A 6,804-nucleotide genomic window follows, 5' to 3' on the forward strand; every position below is an offset into this window, starting at 1 on the left:
TGGTTTGATTAAAATGTGTGAATTGGACTTTCTTCTTGTAGATTTTTTTGCAAAACAGAAGAATGAAATAAAACAAATGTGAAAAATCTCAAAGTTATAATTTGAGACTTTTTCAGTCACATGAAAGCTGCATGAATCAGAAACAGATAAGAAGCTAGATTTTCACTTTTTCTGCATTTTTCAGTCTTATTTTGGAATTGAGATATTCCCTGCACACATGTGATCAAGAAGAAAGCAAAAAGTGTTTCATGTTCAAACAAATATGAAAAAAACCCTCATATGAGATCAGTGACTTTTTTTTTTTAAGTGAATTACTTAAAAAAGAAAGAAAAAAAAGAATCACCCTAAAACCTCAATGTATTGTTTTCGCCCCCATCATCATCTGGTGTCTTCTGATATGTGATGGAATTTCTTTTCCCTGGACAGGACTGGCTGATGCGTCCCTCCATCCTCCCCCGCCGCGCTCCCTCCAACTGTTTGAACAGCTGGCCTTTCTTTATCACCGCTGTGGACCCACCGCTGATTCCTCCTGGTGGGAGGGGGTAAATGAGGTGAGTGTCTGAAGGTGGGGGGTCCACACTCAGCAGGATGGAGGTCTGCGCCTATGGCGCCCTGTTTGGCAGAGCACAGCTGGAACCGAGAGAGAGAGAGAGAGAGAGAGAGAAGGAGGGACGTGGCCAAGAAATTTGCCTTGATTACAGAAGAGCCACGTCTTCAGTTTGAGAATCAACCCTAATAGAACAGATCAAAAAGGTAGAGGCCGAAAACCGTGCAGCATCTAAAGGCATTTCAGCCAATCAGAAGCCTTCGAGGAGATTGTCCTTGAACAAAACAGAGAGTCAAGTGGGAAACAGATCAAGGCCTCGGTGAAAAGAGAGGAAAGAAATTCTGCAAGAGCCATGCAAGTGATTTGACACGACTCATGAAGAGATTGTTGCCGGTCAAACAACAGAGATTAGCACATACAAATCATGCCCCAAGAGTAATCGCGTCAAAAAGGATTGTGAAACATTGAAGAGTCTTTTGGTGATAAATTAAAGGTTACCCGAGGTTCTTCAACCTCGCTCCATTCCCTTAACTCTGAACAATGTCCCTGGGAACTGAGGGAGAGGACCCAACCAACTCCAGCTGACAAAATCACACTTTTTCAAAATCTTGTGTTTTTTTTTTTTTCATTTTCATTTGAAAACTTTAAATTGAGTTGGTGCCTCTGAATTGGCTGAACGTCACGGACCGTCATGGACCATCCACAAAGTGGGACAAACTCTAGATGGATGGTAAGAATGAAAAACACAATAGCTGTTGGTGGAGTGGGTTGTCATCCATGACCAAAGTTGATGGTTCAATCCCTCAGTTTGCCCTGTTCATGAGCCAGTGTCTTTGAGTAGCTTTCTTCTTCTTCTTCTTTTGGATTTAATGGCAGTTTGCAGTCTTCGTTCTAGGCTGAGGACAACTGAGTTGGGAGCGTTTTGTCTCCACCGGCGCCGTGCTCCACAGTTTTCAAGCGTGTTATTCAACATTTGAAACACGGCGTCACGCTAATTAAGTTGAGCACGAGAGTATGTTGCAGAATAAATGTCAGTGGAGGGAGAGTGCAAAAGGTTGATTGGGAAGCTAAATTAGATATTGAACTGGCTCGCCTGCGTTTCAGCCAGTGTGTCCACGCACTGGATTATTGGATAAAAAGTGCGCCGGGCTAAAAAAAGCGAACAAATACACGACAATTGGCGAGCAGATGAGCAACAATTCTACCTCAGGGTGAAAGATAATTACAATCAATACTAACCTCGGGCTGAAGTCCTATATGCATTGACCTTGCACCAAGGAGAACGCATCTATTCTGCTATTCGGTTGCATTTTGATAACTGGTATTGATATCAGTAATGATTTCCATATTAAGAGAGAGATTTCCCTTCACACCGGTGTCAAGAGCAGGGTAGTTTAGTGCAGGATTAACAGTCCGCTTAAAGGCAAAGCTGTTGCTTGGATTTGTCTGGCGGTGTGTGTGAGTGTGTGTGTGTGTGTGTGTGTGTGTTTTCAGGGGAGCAGGAATTATGGGGTGAACGGACCCATGTTGACAAATCACACGGCCATCAGTCTGGGCCACCACGCGCCGAGCCGAAGTCGGTCGGTCCCATTAATTACAAGAGGCAGGCATCCCGACCGAGTTCTGCACACTGCCTCATTTATCCCCGCCGGCCAGCTCACACAGCAGACATTTTGTTTTTGGGGCTGTGAGACTTGTAATTGGCGGCGGCCACACAACGCAGACCTTAACGCGGCCCACTTTGGAGCCTCTCAGCCACCCGTCAACATCAACCTCACACTGACCGGCGCCCTGACAGCACATGCTCTGTTCTGACGTCTAAATGCCCCCTGTGTTTGGACAGGAGAGCGTGAATACACGCCGACACCTGGAGCGAGGCTTAGCACGGCAGCGGCGCAAAGATCCTCCGGGCCACGCACACCGTGATCATGAGCTTGGAGTAATACCCGCAGGTTAAATGACTCATCGCTGTCAGCGTGTTGACATCCCCGGGTCCTCCAGAAGTCTTCACTGACGTCTTGTTTTTCTCTCCCACACACAACAGATTTTTATATTTGTGGTTAACAGTTAAGTAGTGGCCACACCGCCACTGGAAAAACAACAAATTCCTCAGCAACATTAACTATTTACATGTGTCGACTTTTGAAATAAAGACAAATAAATTTTAAAAAAAAAGCTTTGACCAATGATAGTTGATGGAAGTATGTGATTCTTGGTGGAAGTTTGTACAGTTAGCTACTTATATATCAAAAAAATTTTTACCAATCATTGAAAGTTGTTTCTCTTGTCTCGGACCTGAAGTGCTGTTAAAAGTTCCACTACTTTTCAAAAGCTTGGAACTAATTGCAATACATGTTCGGAGAATATTTGTTGTTTTTAGCAGCCATTAATTGCTAATATTTAAACTGGGACTGAACCAAATGTAATGTTTTCTTAATGTCCAACAAAAGAATAGACTAAACGTCACTGTGATGTTTCTCTTGAGGCCAATAAAAGTCCCCATTTTGATACATTGTTCTGTCAAATCAGTATTAATCACTGACTTGTGACTGTAATATCCTAATGTTAAATATCAGCCTTTTGTATAAAAATGCTGTTGTTAGAATCAACATCTCAACATATTCTGGTTAAAGAAATAAGTTGTGGACTCAAGGATTTAGGTGATGGAGCAAATAAGCAGCCTTCTCTTACCTGATTGAGCTTTTTGCCGTTATAAACGATACAAAATGAGAAAATTGGCTCTGCAGTTAGCTGATGGACACCAGGAATCTTGCTCAGGAACCCAGTGTGGTGGCCTGTTAACTGTGGGATGTGGAAACTTCACCTTAGAATCATTGTAGATGCAAGAAATATCACACGCAACTTATAAGCACTTCTGTTTTTGTAGCACTTATACACGCTATTGGGTTTTTTCTCTATCATTTCAATGACTCGTACAGCAAGTGATGTCATGAATGTGGATGTATGGATTCCTATCAGTTACACAAGGTGTTATTTTTTTATTCATATTTAAAAATGTCACTTAAACGTTTTTTGATTTGACATCTTGAAATATTGTGATAAAAAAAAATGCTCCAACTTGGGTTTTTTTTTCCAAAGAAGGAACAATGAATCAACACAAAGCACTTAAAATAGCTAAGACAACTAGAAAACTTTACTTTTAAGTAACAGAAACAGCTGCAAAGTAAAAAAAAAACAACAAAAAAAAAACCTCCTCGTGTTCATTATATTTGTTGGACGAAAAAAAGAAAAAGTAGAGACTCCAGTGTTCATCTCAACCCTGAATAAATATACCACAAGTTGTTTTTTTTTTTGCATTATTCTGATAATTTATTTGAGCAATTCCTTTGGAAAACATACATGAACACAGTCGTACCTTTGCAGCCACTCCACCCTTCAGCTGTATGTTGTTGCTGGCACCTGGAGCTGAGCATGCTGGGTAGGCATTTTTCAGCGCTGTTGCTATTCTGAGTATAATGTCTGGCTGCCGGCCACGTGCGGCATTAGCGGCCCGGCGAGCCTGCTGCCAACATCTGTACGAGCTTCACCCCACAGAGGCTCTTGGCACAGTCCCTCCCCTGATGGACAGACTTCTTTACAGGTCCGCATACCTCCGCACGGTCGGGGTGGGGTGGGGGGGGTTCACAACCAGAAAAACATCTATCATGCAGGCGCCGCTGTGACCAAACAAATCAGCGGCGGCTAGAAAATATGATTTCACCAGGAGAGGAATGCGAGAGCCGAGGCATGATGGGAAAAGACGGGATGATTCGAAGGGGCTGCAGCTGGTGAGGGCTCAAAGCGAAAAAGCCCGAGGGTCTCAATTGGCATCCTTTGCTCTGCCCTTTGAGTTTGGATGAAAAATGAAGGGGGGGGCAAACATCAGGAGAAAAGTGAAATTGCTTGAAATGACTGCCACTTATTTAAAGTAGGAGTCGGATTGTCTCATCGGGTTCAATATTAAACGGCTTGTCGGGACCGGGGGAGGTGTTGGTGCCGTCTGGTGCGAGTTTCCCGCTGGAGGCCTCAGCAGAGGAGGAGGCCATGAGGAAACACTCAACCCATCAATGAGCGGAGGTCTGTTGGGACAGTTCCCCCCCCCCCCCCCCCCCATTCGAGAGTCCTCCAGGAGTCTGCTGAGATCCAATCAATCACCACAAGAAGGCAACAATACCCAGACGTGCCATTCCTTCCCCCAGATTCCTGCTAAGTTTGTGTTTTTGTTTGTCTTTAACCCGCTGAGATGTCAGCACACTGAGGCAACAGTCCTGAAGGACAAGTTAGTTATTATCAGTGTCGATCGGCTGAGTCCTGTGGGACATTTTCCTCTTTGGAAACTCAGCCAGCTGCAAAAAAGAGAGCTTTTTAATTTCAGCGTGTTTCCCGCCGGCACATAGAAAATCACGTCACAGTGCTCCCGTGCCAAATTGAATCATTTGTTGAAATTAGATTAAACTATTCTTTGCGCAAATTGGTTCAAACTGATGTAAAAAAAAAAAAAAAGAAGAAAAAAGACTACTACTGCTGCATGTGGAAATCAGCATTCATTGAATGAAATCGCTATACATTTCATCCCATAGGAGCAGAATTGATACCCGGGGAAGCAGCCTAGTTTTTTTTTCTGGCACAATCCAATATATGGACGCATTTTAAATGAAAAATGACTAAAGATGGCTACAAATAGGGCAATGGGTGATTGTTGCATGCTGTGTTTTACCATTATGAATCAGTCAATAAATGCTTGAATGGGCATGAACAATGCTGGCCTATATAAAACAGCAACGATAAAAATGGGCTTAGATTGTGATATCAAATGGGAGAATCTTATTCAGATTATTTAAAGCACCACTACTCCACCATTTGCCACTTTCTGTGTACAGATGGGGTGCTTTCAGATAAAAGGGGAGGTCTCACACCTCCGGGCAGCAGCCAGAGAGGCGGTAAACCATTCACAAGTCAAGTTACAGAAACAATGAGGGTGTTTAGCATCAGTCATCAGCACTGTGAGATCACTAAACATGACAATGAAACTCACGGTTCAACTTTAGTGTATTAGCTCAGAGTAATCTGATGTGGCATTACGCTGCGTGTACTTAGATCTCTTAGGCTTGGATCATTTTACATGACGTTCGTTTTCTAAGTGAAAATGGAAAACTTTCCTTGCTTTTTCCGTGTCTGTTTACGTGAAAATGATGCTCAGTTGATGAAAGAGCTAATTTTTTTAATTGGCTCACAAAGGTGGAATTTTTTTTTTTTGAGGGGGGGGGGGGGGGGGGGCACAACTTATCTGAAATGCTATGGCCCATAGTGAATAGTTCTTCTGCACAGTTGGTGGACAATAACAACCTTGGCCTCCAGATTAGTAGAACTGTGCAATAAAATGCTCAATTCTCTTGTTGTTAATGTTTATAGCGTTTTGTTCTCTTCGCACATGTGTGTGGTTTCATTACAAAAACAAACAACAGCACCCACTAGTGGCCCAAAAGGGAAACTACCTCATTTTCAGCACTTCCGCCTTTTCAATATAAATTTCTATTGACAAAACCTTTACAAAACCTTTCGATAACAACAACGCAACAGCGATGGGCTTTCACTTGATACACTTTACTACAAGAGCAACAATGAAAGTGTGTTAAGTAGCTAAATGTTAATAAAAACTCAAGAGCTAATTTGTGTGTGTGTGTGTGTGTGTGTGTGTGTGTGTGTGTGTGTGTGTGTGTGTGTGTGTGTGTGTGTGTGTGTGTGTGTGTGTGTGTGTGTGTGTGTCCTCATTAGAAGGAGCTGCATCAAGTGGACAGAGAAAGTTTGACCTTGGTCAACAGGAAAACATTCCGCATTTTGCCCGGGGGGGCAGCGAACACATCTGCCTGGTCATGAATATCCCATGAAGACCCTTTTTATGTGGAAAATTAAAAGAGAATACATGCGTTTTAAATTTGCAAATGAGAATGGAGCCTGCATTTAAGTGCAGAATGTCAATTAAATCCCCCTTTAGTGACTTTACCATTAAGATGAATGAAGTTGCGTGGTGTCCTACAACAAATTCAACCTTCTGTCTGATTAGCATTATTCATGAATTGCAGGCTCACTGACGTCCTGCTGTGGAGGAAGTAGCCTTAAAACACCCCTGAAAAGCAGCTTTGCACTCTGGAGTGCAATCTGAATAGGAAACAAAGTGTTTGCCAGAACCCCAATGAAATAACAAGGTTGACAGTTTTCAGCATTCTGTGGGTTTATTATTGCCTGAGACAAGAATG

This window comes from Blennius ocellaris (assembly GCF_963422515.1).
Source record: "Blennius ocellaris genome assembly, chromosome: 22".
Classification (NCBI taxonomy): Eukaryota; Metazoa; Chordata; class Actinopteri; order Blenniiformes; family Blenniidae; genus Blennius; species Blennius ocellaris.